We start from the raw sequence: 21554 nt of genomic DNA, 5'->3' as shown, positions 1-21554 counted from the left end.
AGAATGTATTTGCAGCAATACAGGGCTGGTACTGTCGTCAAATACCATGTTTCGCTTTCACACTTAATTGACTTCCAAAGTCGCTGATAATCTTAATCCAAAGAAACATGTTAAAACGCTGTTGTTATACAAAAGTACTTCAAATGGGGTATGAGAATAGTTTGTTTTATTGTTTGATCTTTGAGAGACCACTGGGATTATCTAATTCAATTAATCTACGTTTCTCTTGTCTGAACAACTGATTACATAACCATATTTAGATCTTCACAAAAGAGCCTATGTATAACGCAGACTCTGCCAAAAGTAACCAGTTTCATTATTACTTGTTCTCATACGCAAAGCAGTTTTTTACCCCGTAATATGACAGTGAAGAAAGCAGATAAAGTATCTTCACTGATGGAGCTTCCATTGTGTAATAGTAATTGTGGTTTTGCAATAAAACAACAAAACCCAGCAAAATAGTAGGCAAAAGTAGCCCCATGTTAAAATAAAAGTACAACCTATTTGCATTTCTGGAATAGTGCATTAATCTGGTTAGTAAAATAAAAAGCCCAATTTCTGATTTTACTTGTGGAACATATTCAAATTTGCCCTCTCAAATGCAAGGATCTTCTAGTGACTATAGAATTTCTCTGAACTAGTTGAAAGCCCAAATATTCTTCAGTTCTGAATCAAATTCAACTCTTCCTTGACAGCACCCTTGATCTTTCTAGATGAAGAACTTGTCCCTCATCTTCATCCTTACATCTTGTCTCTCATATAGAAAATATTACATACAGCAACATCCATTAGAAATCAGTAATGATACTCAATTTCTTCAATTGTAGTCAAATTTCCTTGAAATTCAGATGTATGTTCTCAAACTGAAATAGGCCAATTGATATGGTTTGGCTGTGTCCTCACCCAAATCTCATCTTGAATTGTAGCTCCCATAATTCCTTCATGTCGTGGGAGGGACCCAGTGAGAGGTAATTGAATCATGGGGGTGGGTTTTTCCTGTGCTTTTCTTGTGATAGTGGATAAGCCTCACAAGCTCTGATGGTTTTATAAAAGGTAGTTCCCCTGCATGTGCTCTCTTGCCTGCTGCCATGTAAGATGTGACTTTGCTTCTCCCTTTCCTTCTGCCATGATTATGAGGCCTCCCCAGCCATGTGGAACCATGAGTCCATTAAACCTCTTTCCTTTATAAATTACTCATTCTTGGGTAGGTCTTTATTAGCAGCATGAGAACAGACTAATACACGAATAGAGTGACAGATACAGCTTAATAAGCCCTAGACTCAACTCTGTATTCTATCACTAACAATCCCTGTGACGACATTTAAAACCTTAATGATTCAGAATCTCAATTTCCCTTCTATAAAGTAGAGATGCTTCATTAAGATAATCGTGTGATTATATTTCTACTTCATAGCAGCTAACATAATACTTTTACTATAGTCAACTTTTGTAAACATTTGTTAAATACTAAATGAATTTACTTCAGGAGTTAATGATTTGGGGTGATAAAATGAAGAAGATATAAAATATGCACCGAGGGGAGTGTGTCTCCAGGTCTGGTCCTGACATTTACTGGTTCTATAGGTTTGATCAAGTTTCAATTTTTCTGTAAAGTGGGCATAAAACCTAGACCTAATTCAAATCCCTCTGTGTACATCAAATAAAGACATTTACAGTGGAACTTTCCTTTGAGATATATGTCTCATTTTGCTCTCTTTGCATATTGCCCTTTTCCATTCAATGAGCTTGTGCTTATTGAATCAGTAGATAGATATAGCAGAGAACACACTTGAAACAGTCAGAGGCTTCCTGGTTCTTTCTCAGCCTCTGTGTATAAAGAAAATGCACTGGGCATAAACAACGTGCTTGACTCAGAAATAGGCATGTTGGTGGAATACTATGCAGCCATAAAAAGAATGAGTTCATATCCTTTTCAGGGACATGGATGAAGCTGGAAGCCATCATTCTCAGCAAACTAACACAAGAATAGAAAACCAAACGCCGCATGTTCTCACTCATAAGTGGTGGTTGAACAATGAGAGCACATGGATATAGGGAGGGGAACATCATACACTGGGGCCCGCTGGAGGGTTGGGGGACAAGGGCAGAGAGAGCATTAGGACAAATACCTAAGGCATGCGGGCCTTAAAATACAGATGATGGGTTGATGGATGCAGGAAATCACCATTGCACATGTATACCTATGTAACAAACCTGCACGTTCTGCACATGTATCCCAGAACTTAAAGTAAAATGAAAAGTCATGTAGAAAAAAGAAGGGAAGCAGTGAAAACAGGATAGCAGGCCCAGGGCTGAGCTGTGAAAGAGGCATCGAGACTTGAAAAAAAGGCTACGTGCTATGCAGAGACAGAGAAACAGAGGCTGTAAAAACACCCAAATAGAGAACTGTGACCCTTCATATTATATCTATTAACTCGTGAAGTCAGATGAGTCCCTGAGCAGGGCCTGTGCCCCTTCTTGGCACTGTCTATAATTTCATGTGCATCCACAACAGGTTTTAAGTTTAGGGAACCCCTGCACACACACACACACACACACACACACACACACACCCCTAAGGTTAAGCTTTCCATATGCTTGGTGGGATTAAAATATAAGTGGTCTAAACATGTATATAACTGATTTTTTTTGCATACCAATATATGGACACTGAGATTCATATCTTCAAATGTGAAAGATATCTATAAACTGCACATTGCTACGGAGTAGGAGTTACTATTTTAAAGTGATGATTAAATGGGCACATTGGATGTAATTTACACAGTTTCTGCAGTATGGTATGTACTAAGTTATTATTCTTACCATTATTGTCACTGTGCAAACAATAGAGATGCACTGTAGTTGTAGAGGCTGCACACACATGAAATAGTAAGAATTAAGAAGCTGCACACACATGAAATAGTAAACATTAAGAGAGTCTCTTGGCATTCTCTTGAAGAGCTAAAACACAGCCACATTTACTTATATATTATCTACCATTCTATCTTTGTCTGCAAAGAGCTAATGAGATCTGGATTGACACAAAGGTGACAATGCATGTGGGGAATGAGGCAGATGGGGACAATTGACAACCTGTACATCACTTCTAAAATAATTGTGAGTTTACAGGGGTGAACACCTGTACCAAATCTGCAAAAGTAGTTCATTCACAAAATGCATTACAGAATGTTGTAGCTTTATTTAGGCAACCTGCATGCCATTTACACCTTCAGGACAATATTAGTGGAGACTAAGAGATTCAGCAAAAATGACTTGCTGATTAAACTAATTTAACAGGCAGTGACTCAATACACGTAGAAGACTTTCTACAGAAAATGTCATAATACTGTTTAGTATAATTTACCTCCAAATTAAAACACTGAACCAACAAATTAATGTCACAGTCTAAGTTTCTGATCATTTTATTTAAAAACAGTTTCTCCCTTCCCATCCGTACCCCAGTAGGGGATACTATAAAACCATAAATGAGTCTACCTAGGCATTTTTAATTTTCTTTTTATTTTCCACTGGGTTAATACCTTCTTACATCAAAGAGTCACAGATACTCTAGCTCTTTAGTGTGCAAAGCTTGTTATACAGATCTGACGGTGGGATCTTTTGAACTTTGTTAATCTGAACTGCTTCTCTACATACCTAACGTGACTCTAAGGTAAGTGAAAGACTTCCTATCTCTTGACTCACTCAATTCTTTGTTTTTTTTTTTTTTCTATTGCTTTTCTAACAGCAATCTCATGGGAAAACAATGCTTAGATTTAGCCACTTCTCCATGAATCATGCTTACTAATCTTTGGATATAATTATGAAATATCACATTGTCACGCTCACTTCCCATGTAGCATTGTTATTGTTTTTTGTTTTCATTTTAGGTGGGGCAGGGTCTTGCTGTATCACCCAGATTGGAGTGCAGTGATGTGATCATAGCTCTCAATGCAGTCTCAAATTTCTGGGCTCAGGCGATCCTCTCACCTTAGCCTCCCTAGTATCTAGGACTACAGGCATGCGCCACCACACTTAGCTCCATTTTGCTTTTAAAAATGGTGTATTACAAGAACCAACTGAAAGATCTCCCAGTGGTCAAAGCAGGAACAATGTGAGTAACAAAATAAGTATTGGATTGTAACCCAAACTATACTATAGATATTCATATGTTTATAATAATATGAATAAATAGTGATTTATTTACATTGTATCAAGACAAGTATATAAATAAATGAAATAAACAAATATTCTTTGTATAAGAATATGAAATAATTTATGTAGATACTACTTCACTCCCTCAAGGAGGTGGAAGATAACTCCCCACTTTTTAAGTGTGGGTTGTACATAATAACCTATGTCTAAAGTATACAGTATTGTAAACAGGGGAATATAATTTCACAGTGGCACACCTGAAAAACACTACTTCAGCCCAGTGTCCATGGTCAACATCAACAGCAATAAGTCATGTCAATGGCGTATGCCCTTGAGATGATGTGATAAGAATGCCACTTTATCTGTCTGGTCTTCCTCCCATAAATGTGTATCCCAGTTTAATCAAAAGGAAAACATCACCAGGCACAAAAAGTCAAATATTGCATGTTCTTGCTCATAAGTGGGTGTTATAAAACGTGTAAACATGGATGTAGAGTGGATAATAGACAATGGAGACCCACAAGGGTGAGGGGGGCGGGGGGGTGAATGAGAAATTACTTCAATGTACAATGTACATCATTTAAGTGATGGATACCCTAAAGCCCTGAGTTAACCAGTGTGCAATATATGCATGTAACAAAATTGCACTTGTATGCCACACATGTATACAAATGGGAAAAATATTTTAAAGAAAAACATCAATCAAGCCTCAGTTGATGTGTAGATTACAAAATACCTAACCAATTCTCATCCAAACTGTCAAAATCATCAAAAACAAGAGAAGTGTGAGAAATACTCACAGTAAAGAGACGACTAAAGAGACATGACTGCTAAATGTAACGTGGTATCCTGGATGAGATCCTGGAACAGAGAAAGGACACTTCTTAAAAACTAAAGGACTCTAAATGAACTACAGACTTCAGGAAATCATAATCAATGGTATCACTATTGTTTCATTAATTAAAACACTACACAACACTAATGTACAATGTTAACAGGGGAAACTAGATACAAGTATAGAAACTCTTTGCAATTTATTTGAAAATACAAAGCTATTATAAAATTTTAAAGAGATCTGAAGGGTTCACATTCTTCTTTCCATATAATCATCTGCACATTGTCTTTCTATGACTACATCTGCTCTTACTGTCCTAAATAACATTAACTAAATTTTCATTCTTACTTTAATCATTTTTATTTTTATTTTTTGTTTTTGAGACAGAGTTTCACTCTTGTTGCCCAGGCTGGAGTGCAATGGCAAGATCTTGGCTCACCACAACTTCCACGTCCCGGGTTCAAGCAATTCTCCTGCCTCAGCCTCCCGAGTAGCTGGGATTACAGGCATGCGCCACCATGCCCAACTAATTTTTGTACTTTTAGTAGAGACGAGGTTTCACCATGTTGGTCAGGCTGATCTCAAACTCCTGACCTCAGGAGATCCACCCGCCTAGGCCTCCCAAAGTGCTGGGATTACAGGCGTGAGCCACTGCGCCCGGCCTCTTTAATCATTTTTCTTCTGTTTTGTTTGTTTGTTTTTAATTTCCTTTAGTAGTCATTAAGGCCAAAGAATCAATTTATTTTTCAAAAGGTGATGTTGATCTGAGAAAAAGAGGACTTAGATTTGAGACCCATCTTGTTTTCTTCCCAAGCAGAAAAATGCCAAATCTTGCCAACTACCAAATTCCACAGAGGCTCCCCTCCCCACGGAAATAGCAAATCCACTTTAAAGGTTTGTTTACAAGGCGGAAACTCAAATCCCCTGCCTTCTAACTGCCCCAGCTGCAGGGAATTACCTCAAAGGTCTTTATCCCCTAACAACTAATCAATTCCAAACTGAAAACTTCATTTTGCCTTTAAAAGACGAGCACTGCTCAATTATGCTTTCTTCATTCTGCCTACACAGATTGAAAATAGATACTGGCATGTCCATGCAATTCAATTGATCATAACATTAATTCATGTAAAGGGGCGAAGAAAATGAGTTTGATTATAGTTTTTACTTTCTAGAGTATGGGAAAAGACAAAAGCCTAAAGGATTTGGAAATGTCTTCAACAGGGCTGATGACAGCACACCGATCTGAGTATTACGACCTCATGAAATAGGAACAGCTTCCTCTTAACACTACATCCAGAACAGGGTTTTGTTTCCGGGAAGAAACTTCTTGGTATATTCAATGCTATCCTCTACTTTAGAAACGCAGATTCCATGTGGACGTATAACACTCAGTTGACTTCCTTTTAGAATTGTATGGTCCGTGCCAAGTCACTGCATGCCATCTATAGTTTTGAGGCCCCTGTGATAAAGCAGATGTGGAAGAAGGCTAGGCAAGGAGCGGGTGGGATGGCAGGGAAACTGACTCCTGAGAGGAAGTCTTTGACGTCTTCTCACAAGTCAGACTACAAAGATTCAACTGCTGAGAGAAAAATGTCTCTTTAAAGAACAGCTCTCTGAATTTTTAAGAATTCTGAAAGAGGGTGAAAGTTCAAGAGCTGCCAGTTCTCTTTTCCTCTGTAGCTGCTTCCATCAGTGTGCTGCTTATGTAAAACTGCTATAATCCAGGCTCTAAGATTCTATATTTTGCCCACAGTCAGGACCTTGAGAGAGAAAATGGTGAGGAGAGTCAGCATCACTGTGGCTTAGAACAGGGCTTTGCCCTCTGTGGTCTGGCTCAGTGCTCGTCACAGTTTGATGTGCATAGGAATCACCTGGGGTCTTCTGAAAATGTGGATTCTCATTTGTTAAGCAGGGAGTGACACCGCCAGGTCTCTATTTCTATCAAGCTCCAGGATAACCTTGAAGCTGATGCTTTACAAATCACACTGTGGGTAACAAGAGGCTGGCTAATTTATTCCTATGCATCATACAAAGGAATAGAGTCTGAATGCCCAAGTCTTGGGAACATCTGAAGGGGGGAGGGCACCCTTCATGGACCTAATGTCTTTTTAAATATCAACTCCCTTTCTCCTCCCAGTCCACCAAATTTTTAAAAATTCTTCTTTTCTCAATGTTTCTTTCTCTTCACATATTTATAGCAATGAACACTCCTAGCTTCTCCTTTTATCTTAGAGGGTTACTTTATTTCCTCTCTATGAATATATATGTTCAGAAATGTTACTGAATGATTTTCAGCCTTTTCCAACCACCCTCTCCAGAGTCATTTGAAAGCTTGATTTCGTTCCTTTCTCCATCCCCATCCTTAGTATAGTTTCGGTAGTTTATTTTGATAAAACCGTATCTATCTTCTATGTAACTTTAGGTTTCTATTACAAAATACTATTCTATTAACTTAACTTGGTAGGTGTTCTAATTTTTTCTTCCCCCAATTTCTAGAATTCCAGATGACTAACATTGCAACACTGATGTGGTAAGCAAATGAGAATCATTAAAAACAAAAACAAAACCTTTTAGAAAGCATGCATATATGAATGGGTCACTAGGTTAGTTTTTATTTCTTTTGTTTCATATTACAAATAAGTCAGTGAGTATTGTGAACGTGTAGGCATTCAAATCATTTTGCTATATTATTTTTCTATTAGAAATGAGAATAGGCAAGTATAAGTAAATATGAATTTCCTATTCTTAGTGACTTTATGGTGTGGAAGACTTGAAATGATATAGAAAACGTTCATGCTGTTGTTACTATTGTGTTGTTTCTGTCATTATATATTGGAGAAGTTTAGTGTAGAGTTCTGAAGACGACAGATCGAATTCGTAGACTATGGAATCTGATTAGGACCTCAGAGTTGCTTTTTTTTTTTTTTCTAGCACAGCATGTTAGGGGTAAGAAATGGATTTTAGCCAGGCAAGGTGGCTCATGCCTGTAATTCGAGCACTTTGGAAGGCCTAGGCAGGCAGATCACGAGGTCAAGAGATCAAGACCATCCTAGCTAACACGGTGAAACCCCATCTCTACTAAAAATACAAAAAATTAGCTGGGCGTAGTGGCACACACCTGCAGTTCCAGCTACTCGGGAGGCTGAGGCAGGAGAATCACTTGTACCTGGGAGGCGGAGCTTGCAGTGAGCCAAGATCACACTACTGCACTCCAGCCTGAGTGACAGCCAAGACTCCATCTCAAAAAGAAAAAAAAAAAAGGATTTTAATGGCTTTAGAAGAGGCTTGCACTTTAGCTCTAAAAGACTTTTTCTCACACGCTCCACTTTCTCATTTCCACACATTTTGCCCATTGTTTCAATCCACTCGTGTTTATTACCTATTTTGTGTTTAAAGTATTTAAATTTGCATAGCCATCATATAGTTGGGCTCAGTAAAGGACTGGAGTAAACTCCAGTGCATCTGCTGATGGCATCTGCTGTCCCAGCACAATGGGCACTGGGGTTTTTAGTCTTCATTAACTTTCTGCATAAATTTGTCTGTTTGTTTTTATTTAAACCAGGCTCTTTAGCCACATAACAACTTTTTCAGTGGGAAACAGACCACCTAATACAAAAAACTGATAATTCAGTCCATTCTTTTTCTTGTTAACTTAAAAGCATTCATTTAAAATCCCCTTCACATACCTAAAAGATGAGGGGGACCTCTAAAATATTCTAAACTCACTAGACTTTACTTATCTTGCCTTTCATCAACATGTATATAAATTAACCATGGTGTACTAAGGGCTAGCAAGCCTAACTTTATTAGGAAAATTAGTCCAATAATAGTAATTATGTTCTTTCTCGTTTATACCCTGAACTGAGAATTAACTTTTCCATCTACAAGGAAACTGCTGCAGACTGATCTTAATAATCTTAATAATTATATTCAGAAAAGCAATATGAACAAGGACTCCTCAAAGTTCTTCTAGAGTTTAAGGATAATTATTGAAAAGTTCTATCATATTTTATATGTCCAACTGAACTGTAAGTCATCAGTGGATTATCTATGTGGTAGAGATATTTGCCCCAGACTTTACTTTCTATTTGGCTAACAAATTCATTTTAAAATATCTATTATTTTGTTCTGAAAAATGCAATGTGCTGGGTTCTATACAGTGGCTGTCTCCTTTGCTATGAAAGTCCTCTTGTTTCATACATTTTTCTTGTTCTTATTTTTGGCAGTTATACCCTATTCAGGCAATGGAAAACAGTTATCGGCTGCAGGAAGTAGTGAGGTGAATAACTGGTCTGTGTGTGGTTTTTCAGTGGTAGATGGAATTTGTTTAAATCCTGGCTCTGTTACTTGTGATACTATGTAAATGACTCAATATGCACAAATTTCTTCATCTGTAAAATGTGAGTTATATTAGCCCCACAGTATTATCAGTTGAATTGTGTCCCCCCAACAACAACAAAAAGATATATTGAAGTCCAAACACCCAGTGTTTCCTAACCTTCAGTATTACAAAGTGTGACCTTATTTGTAGAAAAGGTTGTTGTGGATGTAAGTGGTTAATATGAGGTCATACCAGAGTAAGGAGAGTTCCTAATCCAACGCGACTGGTGTCTTTGTAAGAAGTGGCCATGAGAAGACTAATATACACACAAGGAAGAAACAATGTGGCAACGAAGAGGCTGGATTTTGCAGCTTCAAGGGACAACAAAGGTGTGCAGAAAACTGCCAAAAGCTATGAAGAGGCAAGGAAGGATTCCTCTATATATACCAGAGGGACCATTGCCCTGTCAACAACTCGAACTTGGACTTCAAGCTTCCAGAACAGTGATCCAACAACATTTCTGTTGTTTTAAGCCACTCGGTCTATGGTACTTTGTTACGACCATCCTAAGACTCTAATATATATATTTAAATGAGATAATGCTTTCAGTGTTCTCAGTAGAAAATTTGATACCAATGCTCAATAGACAATTTCTGCTTCATATTTGTAGCTGGTATTTATTTTTCTCTAGCATGTGAAACAAAATGAACCAGAAAAAATATGTGCAAAGATTTGAGGAAATCGTATTTTAAATACTTTTTAAAAATCTATTTAAGAAACGTGAAATTTCCTATTCAACATATGAATGGGGAGAAATCCAAATGTAAAAACAAATAGATTGGGTATTAGCTTTTATTTTCTCCATAGTCCAGTCTTTAAAATGTTAGTTCATTTGTTTTCTCTGAAGGGAATGTACATTACATGCTGAAAACTGACTGACTGAAGACACAAATAGACATGAAGCATGTCCATTGTTCTCATCTTTGGAAAAATCCCCTCGCTCTCATTTCATGTAATTTGTGTGGGGTTGACTCTGCTTCATATACAGTCAAGTCACTAACTTGACCTTACAAACCATAAGTGTTCTTAGAATAAATGACCACTACGATATAGACCTGACTGCAGTCACCTTTTTCAGCCACGTGGAGGAAATTGCTTGTAGTTGAAGAGAATGTAGTTAACACAGAGAGAAAAATGAGTCGCAAAAAAGGATAGAAAATTCTAATATTGAGGAGGAGCCAAGATGGCCAAAGAGGAACAGCTCTGGTCTACAGCTCCCAGTGTGAGTGACACAGAAGACAGGTGATTTCTGCATTTCCAACTGAGGTAGCGAGTTCATCTCACTGGGGAGTGCCAGACGGTAGGTCAGGAAACAACAATAGGAACACTTTTACACTGTTGGTGGGACGGTAAACTAGTTCAACCATTGTGGAAATCAGTGTGGTGATTCCTCAGGGATCTAGAACTAGAAATACCATTTGACCCAGCCATCCCACCACTGAGTAACAGTGGCTCCTGCCTGTAATCCCAGCACTTTGTGAGGCCAAGGCAGGTGGATCACAAGGTCAGGAGGTCGAGACCATCCTGACTAACACGGTGAAACCCCATCTCTACTAAAAATACAAAACATTAGCTGGGCGTGGTGGTGGGCACCTGTAGTGTCAGCTACTCGGGAGGCTGAGGCAGGAGAATGGCGTAAACCCGGGAGGCAGAGCTTGCAGTGAGCCGAGATCCTGCCACTGCACTTCAGCCTGGGTGACAGAGTGAGACTCCATCTCAAAAAAAAAAAAAAAAAAATTTCCTCTGCATGCATTTAGAACCACATCAAAGTTATAATTTTTTCTTCCACCATCAAACATATTTTAGAAAACTCAACAAATCCTATGGTATTTACAAAAGTTTTGCTTACTGTATTGTTTCTTTCTTTCAGATGTTCCAAGATTTTTGGAATGTCATTTCCTTTGTTTAGAGAACACATTTCTTTAGCCATTATTTATGGTCGGTTTGATAATAACAAATTAATATTTTCTCATCTGAGAATGGCTTGATTTCCCCTTCAATCTGGGAGGACATTTTCACTGGGTCTAGGGTGCTCAATTAAAAGGCCTTTTCTTTCAGCATTGCATTGCGCCACTTCTGTCAGGACTCCATGGTTTCTGATAAGAAATCTACTGCCATTTGTATTATGTATCTCTAAAGGTAAGGTGTGGGTTTTCTCTGGCTCTTCAAGATTTGTAAATGTCTCTTGGCATGGAATTCTTTGGTTTATCTTACTTGGAGTTCACTCAACTTATGAGTGAGTGCTGTATGTGTGTGTGTGTGTGTGTAACATTGGAAATAGTGCTATTAGAAAAGCTAGGGATAAACTCATGTATCTAACCAACTGAAAATTGCTATGTAAGATATATTTAAAGAACTCATGCAAACTAATAATAGAAGAAATGCCTGCTCAATTGAAAAATGGGTTATTTATGGCACAGGCAAGTCACAGTAGAAGAAACATAACTGGCAAAATAGTCACATATTACATTATTTATCCTAGCCATAACTAAGTTTCTTTTTTATTCAATGAAAAAAGTGGAAAAAAGCTTTTGTAAATGAAGGAAGAAAAAGAACAACACTGCCTCATTTAATGCAGGTACGCATTTTATGATTATTTGAATGCAATGAATTTGAAAATAAAATAATTTTGAATAAAATCACAGTTCATGAATAAATTGAGCAAGATATGTGAAAGGAAAATAAATCTCAGGATTCCAAACTCCCTCAGTCAAAGGGAAAATTTAAACTGGGAACTGCGTCATGCAACCTGCCTCCCATTTTGTTTCTAAGATGGCTAAAAACATGAAAAAGCTACATAGCTCCCTCATAATTTTCCCAAGAGCAAATTCCTTGTGGGCCCCAAGATCTTTATCCTGAGACAGTTATGTTGAATTTTACCCTGACCATGTACATTGATAGCTTGTCTTCACAAATACAGGACAAAGGACAGAACTCAAAGTCTTCCCTTTGCTCATCTGAGGTAAATGCTTATCTGATTGCTTCTTCAGCCTTAAGTTTATTTTATTTTATGTAAAGAATGTAGATTCACTGAGCTAGATGAATGCATAAGTGACTATTTTTCTACCCTACTCTCACATGTGAATGGCTGATCAAAGACTCAGAAGAATGCAACTGCTTGCCTCTTAACTATCCACAGCTTTTAAAAATGTCTTTCTCTCTCTCCAGCATTCGCCCTTTCCCCTTTAAATATTGAAGCCCTCAAAATCATCTTTGGAGAAAGACACAGTCTTGTCTCCCAGGCACTGTCCTTAACTTTGGCAAAATAAATGTCTAAATTAATTGAGACCAGTCTCAGATACTTTTTGGTTTGCAGACAATATAAAACTTTCACATTAACATTGTATTAAGGGTCATAGAGCTTCCAAGCTTCGTGGTGGAATAAATTGTAAGTGGATTTAGTGCAACTTCCACATAGGTCTGACTCTTTAAGTAGTGAAAAATAATAGTTATCATTCTTTATTAGAATCAGTCTTGAATGAGGCAAGTGTTGACTTATTGGAGTGTGATATTATGATATATTAAGAACTATCCATTTGCTCTCTGACCCTGGTTCCTGTCACATAGCTCTGAAAACCCTTGGAATTTCTAGAGTGATGTGTCTTTGCATATTAATGAGATGATTGGTGGCTTGGGACCCTTAGATAGCTTCAGGACTGGGCTGGTCACCAGAAGGACCAAGGCATAATTAGAGTTGGAGCTGTCAGCCCCACCCCAACCCTCCAGGGAAGAGAGAGGGAGTGATGTTTGAGTTGATCACCAGGGACAAATGATATAATCAATGGCGTCTATGTAATGTTGCCTCTATAAAAAATCCAAAAGTCGGGGTTCCCTGGAGGTGCCTGGGAGGGTGGGTGAATAGCCTTCATACCTTGCCCTGGCTCTTTTAAAAATGCATCTGTTCATCTGTCTTGTTCATCTATATTCTTTGTAATGTATTTTATAGTGAATGGGTAAACTAAGTAAAGTGTTTCCCTAAATTCTTTGAGCTTCTCTAGCAAATTAGCTGAATCTGAGGAAGGGGTGATGGGAACTCAGATTTATAGCCAATCACTCAGAAGCACAGGTCAAAACCCCAGGCTTGCAATTGGCATTTTAAATTGAGGTTAGTCCTATGAGACTGAGTGCTTAACCTGTAGCATCTGATAATAATTCTAGGTAGATAGTGTCAAAATTGAGCTAAGTTATAGTATACCCAGTTGGTATCTGTTAGAGAATTAGCTGCTTGTTGTGTGTCACGGGGAACCAATACATCTGGTTCATAAATTTGAATTGAATATGAGAGCAAGGAAAACGCTTTTTATTTTTCTTATCTCACATAGGGATTCTTTCAGAAAGTATACACACATAAAGAATCAGCTCCGTTATATGATGTATTCCTAAAATTCACCTTGCTATGCAAATTTATGAAAAAAAAATTACATGGCTTATGGGGAGACTGGTGTTGGGAAACAATAATCAAAAACTTTTTCAGTGACATACACAGAAGAAAATCATAGGAACCTAATAAAATAGTAGCATACTTTTATCCATATTAAGTGGTAAAGAAATATATAGTTTCATAAAAGAAATATGACACTTTCTTTTTGAAAAAAAACCAAGGTTTGCTTGTGGAAGTGAGTATTGAAAGGGTTTCAGTACTTTCAATACTCAATTGGGAGGAATTGCAAAGTGGTGAAATAACAATTATCTGAAATCAGACAGAAAGCTGTAACACCAGATATAGATGGGTGGTCTCATCACACCTGTACTGAGCTGAAGTAGCTGGTGGATGTTTGAGGTTTGTTTATGCTTACATTTTATGTATTGCTACATGGCTTTGTTCTGCCAGGTGCCATTTTGTGCATCCGCCTAGTGTTTCTCAAAGATGAAGTAACACATAGGCAAACAAGAAATTTGTGTCATGCTCAAATTGTTCCTTCATATATAAATAGTTTTGGAACTAATTCATTTTTTAAAAAACAACCCTTTTAAAAGAACTTACTGCACTGCCTTCTAATCAGATACATTTGTTTGCAGGTGCATAATTTGGCACAGACTTTGTGCAGTTTAATTTAATACAATTCCTTTTAAGTACTGAATAAATCCCATTAAATCTGTAGAACATTTGATCCAATATATCAGCCTTTGGGATTTTACTAAAGAAGTAGAAACATTTTTATTGCAAAAATATTTAATATGAGTGTGATTCATATACAAAATTTAGATCCTTCTTCAATGTAAAAATATAGGTGTTTGTTTAAATAAATTATGTATAGCCATATAATTAACTACCATGCAAATATAAAAAGTTTTTCAGAAATTATCTTTTGAAATTGAAATATATTAAAGGTGTATTATGAGAGAAAAATATCGATATTAAAATAATATGTAAGATAAAATATAAATCACATAATATATTTGTTTTTATATAATAAATGTATCTACAAGAGTATCAATAACTTGTCATCTCTGGCTGAGTGGGATTATATTTATTACTTAAATTCATTGTTTCTTTTGTTTCAAAATATTTAGTGATTATTTTCTCTAATGATATATACAATTAGCATAATCATAACAAACATTATAGCTTACGCAACTTAAAATGTAATCTCAAAACAATTCTATGATATATTTTTATTAAATGGTTTACTCATGGTCCAAAATTGGACCAGGTACAATTACTTTGTTAGGCGTATGGTCCATGACTCTCCATCTTTTTCCTCCACCAGGGTTGATTCATAACTGTCATGCATACCACATGTTTCTACTTGGGCCCCTGGTAGATGTTGCAAATTGATTCCTGATTTATAACTTTTATCAACATGATATTGATATAACTGTGACTGAGCAACCAGAATTGGCATGTGAGCTGTATCTATTTGCCTCCTCTATTTCATCATGCTGGCAGAGAGCCAGTAATATGTATTCCCACTTGAACACCCATTGTCTGTATCAATTGTATAAAATTTGGCTTGGTTACTTTCAGAGCTGACTAAAATGCACTATGTATTCACTGCATTGTAGCATGCATATATTTGAAATGGAGATGTGTCCTACCAAAATATCAAGAAATGATCCATTTTTCCAGCATCTAATACTTAGGTTGCTCTAACATATCCTCAGAGGACTCATTTTCAAATCCCACTCTTGGACAAAATATTGCCTTTCTCTCCTTCACTGGTGACACTGAAATAAAATTGCTATGATCCAAGGACTAGAGAAATAAATACTGTATGCTTTAAAGAAAGGCCAATTTGGCAGCAACTGGGGGATGGGGGAGAACGGAATACTGCTGTGCCAATGTCAGAAACAGCCCTTCCTCAAATCCTATCCTTTTTGCAGTGCAGAGCAACCTTCATAAGTTGTACTTCTCTCACACCCTGAAGCCAAACTTAAAAGTTTAATCCTCATGAGCAAAAAATGAAATTCTTTATAAAAATAGCTCCTGGCTGAAAGACTCTACAAAAAAAAAAAAAAGGAGGAAGAAACAAAGAAAGAGCAGACAGCAAATAGGATAGTAAGCCAACAGAATTTTCCCACAGTAACCTTACCACCTTGCATGCAAGGATCCTGGGCAGCCAAGTGTCAAGCTATGTGAAAAGGAAGCATGAGTCTCTGGTGCTTACAAATTCAATTCCATTAAACGAGTATTTATTGAGTGTCTTCCATGTGCTCAGCAATGCTTTAGACACTGCGAAAGAAACAAAGGATGTATAAGACAGTTACTACCCTGAAGGACTTTGCAATCTTGTTGAAGAGCTTTCTCTGGAAAACAATTTGATGCTGAATGAGTAAGAAACACACATGATCCAAAACACCCTGTGGACAGAAAAACTATTCACATGTCATCCAGATGTCATTTTAATGGAAGCTCAACCACCTCATTTTTAATTTACCAAAGGAATCAACCCAGGGCATACGTATGTATTTAGCCTTGTCCACATTTCAAGTGGATCATTCTAAGCAAACAAACTTTCTTCTATACCAAGAATGCTGCTGATGAAATGTGCTGGGGCTGCCTGAATTTGCTCCTTGACCTTGTCTGTCAAATATGACAGTCATTTTTTTCTGGGTAATGCATTATCACCGTGTCCCATTGTGATGATGTATTATACTTACACATCATTGAAGAAGCAATTTGCTTTGATGATGTACAGACATGCAATAGATCATGGCTCAGAAAGAGTGAGAGCAGAAGCACCCTGGAGATCTATATTTCAAGCAGTGATGCCATCCATACAAGAACACAGACATCATTAATTTAAATTATCTGGACAGGAGCTGGGCTAATGAAAGGACTTTTGACCCTTCCCAAATGTAAAAATAGATATATTAAAAATGCTTTCTCATGGTTGTCAAACGGTAGCATAGGGAATTCCTGTGGTGATGGAACTTCTCAGTGTCTTGACTGTGATGGTAGATACATAAACCTACACATTAATAAAAATCTATAGAATTTATACATGTACATGTGCACATACACACACAAATGAGTCCAAGCCAAACTGGGGTAACCTGAGTAAGTTGGACGGGCTGTACAATGTCAATATTATTGTCATGATATTACACTATAGTTTAACAAAATATTGTCATTGCGGGAAGCTGGGCAAAGTGTATACAGAATCTCTTTGTATTATTTCTCACAAATGCATGTTGTTCTATAATTATTTTAATAATTATTCACATGTAACCCAGATGTCATTTTAATAACAATGAAACTATTTTTAAATGGTTTCCCAGATAATAAAACATTATCAGACTCAACTTTTATAGTATGACCAAAGTTTTCTTCTTTTTAAGACATTATAAAGAAAAAAAGACATCCACACACTTTAATAAAAAATCCTGTTGTAAAGGGAGATATTGGCAAATATTTAATATTAATCCATGACAATTATATTCACATTAACACTGAATTAATGTCCAACACAAAGAAAGGATTCTGTTTAATGAAAGAAACTAATTTGTAGGATTTAAAATATTTTAGAATGTTATTTCAGTTCACATATATAAATATAAAAAACCTTAGTGTTGGTCTTTGTCATAAAACAGAATAGCTTGAGAGGGTAAGATCTATGAAGACAAATTTAAATAAGTTTAAACTAAGGCCTAAAGGTGAAATCCATACACAGGTTTCTTTAGAATTAGAGTTCTTAAGACAGAAATTATATCCATGTTACACCAGAAATATCTTTTGATAAGTGTATTCAATAAGTGGACATCTTTATCAATAGTCATATTTACATGAAGCTGAATTTATTTTGGGGATGCATAGAAACTAGGGGAGTGCTTATTTATGTTACAGTGATGTTAGGCTAAGGGGATGGTTTTGCTTGCTAGGAATACAATGAAGATGAACAAGTACAAAAGACACAATTATGAAATGCAAATTGAGCAATGTGATGGGATCCAACATATAACACATATTGACAAATGTGTCAACTTCCATGAGATTCCCGTAACCACAAGACATTAAAATAGAGAATAATTCATAAATCTATTAAGAATAGGAGAAAAGGAAGATACCAGGAGACAAAGACATTCCTTGCAGTAGGAAGGCAAATGATATCACATTTAGGAATGAACTGAAATGCTCACAGACTTAGCAGAAAAAGGAGTCAGTGAAGGAGAAAGCTGCTCTTCACAAAAGAGTCCTTGGAAGTTGGTATTTACAGAGATCTCAGATTTGAGAAGATGGGTATATAAATTAGATAAACTATTCTGCCTTCCAAGCCATATTTGCAATGGGGTATTTTCTTTCATGCTGAGTCCAGATTAATATATTCTAAAGAAATTGATCGATCTGACTGCCCAAAATTGGGGATCCAAGAGTGGGCATGGAGACATGGAACAGAATCCAAATCATTTTTAATTGAGGATACACGTAGGCTGGAGATAGGGCATGTCCATTCCTTGCTCACATCTCTGAAAACTAATACTTGCCAATAATTACTGACAGTTACTTCTCATGTTCTGGGGTAGAGGCAAGTATGTGAAGAGGACATCCACTCAAGGTGCCTAAATTAGTTTGTTCAATTATTCATTCCTAAATATAAACATAGAACTAAGGAACACAATATATTTTGGGAAAAAAAGCAGAAAAGAGATGAAAATTTAAACATGTAAATATTTAAATTAAAAATGTAAAAACTTGAGATGATCAATTCATACATACATATAAAATCGATCTAGTGTTTTAGTTCTAGTAACTGAAGAGATAAAGAATGTAATACATGCTATGCCATCAATGACCTCAAAAATTTGATTTGTTAATAACATCTCCAAAATTCTGAAAGGCAGTTTATCATATAAAGAAGATGCAGACCACAGTGGGCTTGATCAGCTTTCATACTGTTGCTTTCTTAAAGCACTTTAACATTTGATTCAGTTTTTTGACATGATAAACGTGAATATATTGCCTGTCTTATACAGTGAAAGACAAATTTAAAGAGGACTAAATAAAAACAAAATTATTTGTAATATTAAATATTTTCAACAAGGATATAAAGGCTAATTGGCCTGAATTCTATTGTTTTACTTTATTTGGATAAAAACCATTACACTGATAAATAAGCAGAATATTCAAGTCGAGAGAAGTGTAAGTGACTAGTAAAGGGTTCAGTGCAAAGTTGTTTGTGCCATTGTAAGGATGTGGGCACCTAATAATGTGTGTGTGGGTGGGTGTGCATGTGCATGTAGGAAAAAGTGGTTCCAGATCAAAACCACATTTTATTTTACACTGCTTTGGAAAAAATTATCAATGAAAGATGCAAACAATTTCACTGCTAAATCCAAATGCTGTTAGAATTGACTAAAGTGAAAATGTGTTGCCATGAGCTGAAGCCATATGATAATATAACAACAGAGAAAAAATTTCCGTTTTTTGCTAATAGCCAGAAGTCAAGTTTCTTCATGTTAGAAATCAACTCAATTAACCAGGAAGAATGATTTGAGGCAAAACGGGAGAGAAAAGTCAAGTAGGAGGCCATCTCTACTAGGAGCTACTCACAATTTAAGTTTTCCTTAGAATGTCACTCCTATATTTTCAAAAAACTAAGGATAAATATAAGAAAGTATGTGAAAGAGAGTAAAATGCTGCCAGGCGCGGTGGCTCAGGCCTGTAATCCCAGCACTTTGGGAGGCCAATGAGGGCGGATCATGAGGTCAAGAGATGGAGACCATCCTGCCAACATGGTAAAACCCCGTCTCTACTAAAAATACAAAAACTAGCTGGGAGTGGTGGCACGTGCCTTTAGTCCCAGCTACTCAGTAGGCTGAGGCAGGAGAATCGCTTGAACCCAGGAGGTGGAGCTTGCAGTAAGCTGAGATCAGCAACTGCACTCCAGCCTGGCTACAGAGTGAGGCTCCATTCCCCTACTCCCATCCCCCATTCCCGCCAAAAAAAAAAAAGAAAAAGAAAAAAAAGAGAGAGAGAGAGTAAAATGCTTCTGGAATGGGGACCACAGTGAAAATGGCTAACAGATCATGTCACAGTATGAAGGACTTATAAAGAACTCTTGAAAAGCTCAAACTGAGAGACAAATTAATTAGTTCTTTCATCCAATCCTCCAGTGAAAAAACTCACCTTTTTATCTTGCTCTTAGTTACCTAGTCTCTACTTCTTTTTTTTTTCTTTATTGTTGCTTGTTCCTTGTTTTTTCCCTCTTGCAGTTTTATTTTCAGAATAAAAAAACACATGAAGGAGAAATATGAAGGAGATATATTTGGCCATTTTCTTTCAAATAATTTTCAAATTTATGTAACACATATTTCAGTAGCAAGGAAAGATGGTGGCACCAATTCATTAAGACCACTGACTTCTGAGATATATTGGAAAGATGGTTTCAGAAAGAAAACAAAGATTTGTTCACTATATTAAACAGTATTTGGATTTGGAAACCAAAATTTATACTGAAACATAAGAAATCCTGAATAGTCAAACCAATCTTGAGCAAGGAAAAAAATGCTGGAGGCATCCTACTTCATGGTTTCAAACTGTATTACATAACTATAGTAATCAAAACAGTATTGTACTGGCATAAAAGCAGACACACAGACCAATGGAACAGAATAGAGAACCCATAAATAAATTCACACCTATATGCTCAACTAATCTTTGACATGGGTGCCAAGAATACACAGTGGGGAAGGAACATTGTTTTCAATAAAATATGTTGGGAAATCTGAATATCTGCATGCAAAAGAGTGAAACTGAAACCTTATCTTACACCATATACTGAACAAAAACTACCTCAAAACAGATTAAATATGCAAATATAAAACATGAAACTGTAAAAGTAGTAAAATAAATCATAGAAAAAAATGTCCTTGACATTGGTCTTGGCAATTTTTTTTATATGACACCAAATACACAGGCTACAAAAGCAAAAATAGACTAGTGGGGCTACATCAAACTAAGAAGCTTCTGAACATCAAACAAAACAATGAATAGGATAAAAACACACCTGAAAAATGGGAGAAAATATTTTCAAAACATCATATAAGGGGTTCATATCTAAAATATATAAGGAACACATGCAACTCCATAGTGAAAAAAATGAAAAACCCTATTAAAATATGGGCAAAGGACCTGACTAAACATATCTCCAAAGAAGACATACAAATGGCCAACAGGTATAGGAAACAAATGTTTCATATCACTAAGCATTAGGGAAATGTAAATCAAATCCACAAGGAGTTATCACCTCACATTTCTTAGAATGGCTATTAACAAAAAGATAAAAGATAACAAGTGTTAGCAAAGATGTGGAGAAAAGAAAACCCAAGTAAACTATTGGTGGGAATGTAAGTTAATACAGTCAACGTGGAAAGCAGTATGGAAATTCCTCAAAAAATAAAATTAGAACTCATAAAATGTAGCAGTTTCATTTCTGGATGTATATCCAAATGAAATAAAATCACTACCTCAAAGAGATACCTCCACCCCGATGTGTATTGCAGCATTAGTCACAATAGCCAATTCAGGGAAACCTAAATGTTAATGGAGGAATGGATAAATGACTCCATGAAGGATCCTACGTGCATGCACACACACACACAAATATATTGGAGTATTTTTCAGCCTTGAAAAAGAAGGAAATCCTGCCATTTGTAATAACAAGTATGAACCAGAAGGAAATGATACTAAGCTAAATAATCCAACAGGGGAAAAAAACACTGCATAATCTCACTTATATGTGAAAT

General features: G+C 36.5%; 1 long non-coding RNA gene across 15 annotated transcripts in view; it reads right to left on the bottom strand.

Moving 5' to 3' along the window:
• The window catches only part of LOC104005445 (uncharacterized), a 346407-nt gene that overhangs the window by 27783 nt on the left and 297070 nt on the right, over window positions 1–21554 (bottom strand). For 13 of the 15 annotated variants that reach the window (XR_010155471.1, XR_010155473.1, XR_010155469.1 and 10 more), the window contains 4 exons: window positions 19936–20014; window positions 15902–16041; window positions 8106–8226; window positions 4953–5013 (listed from right to left, as the gene is read on the bottom strand). This is a non-coding gene — a long non-coding RNA (uncharacterized LOC104005445). The remainder of the gene's footprint in view (window positions 1–4952; window positions 5014–8105; window positions 8227–15901; window positions 16042–19935; window positions 20015–21554) is intronic. The other 2 variants (XR_010155472.1, XR_010155470.1) reach the window with 2 other exon arrangements.

The sequence above is a fragment of the Pan troglodytes genome, chromosome 2, assembly GCF_028858775.2.
Source record: "Pan troglodytes isolate AG18354 chromosome 2, NHGRI_mPanTro3-v2.0_pri, whole genome shotgun sequence".
Taxonomy (NCBI): Eukaryota; Metazoa; Chordata; class Mammalia; order Primates; family Hominidae; genus Pan; species Pan troglodytes.
The sequence above is the reverse complement of the archived record's forward strand: the minus strand, read 5'-3'. Positions and strand labels throughout refer to the sequence as shown.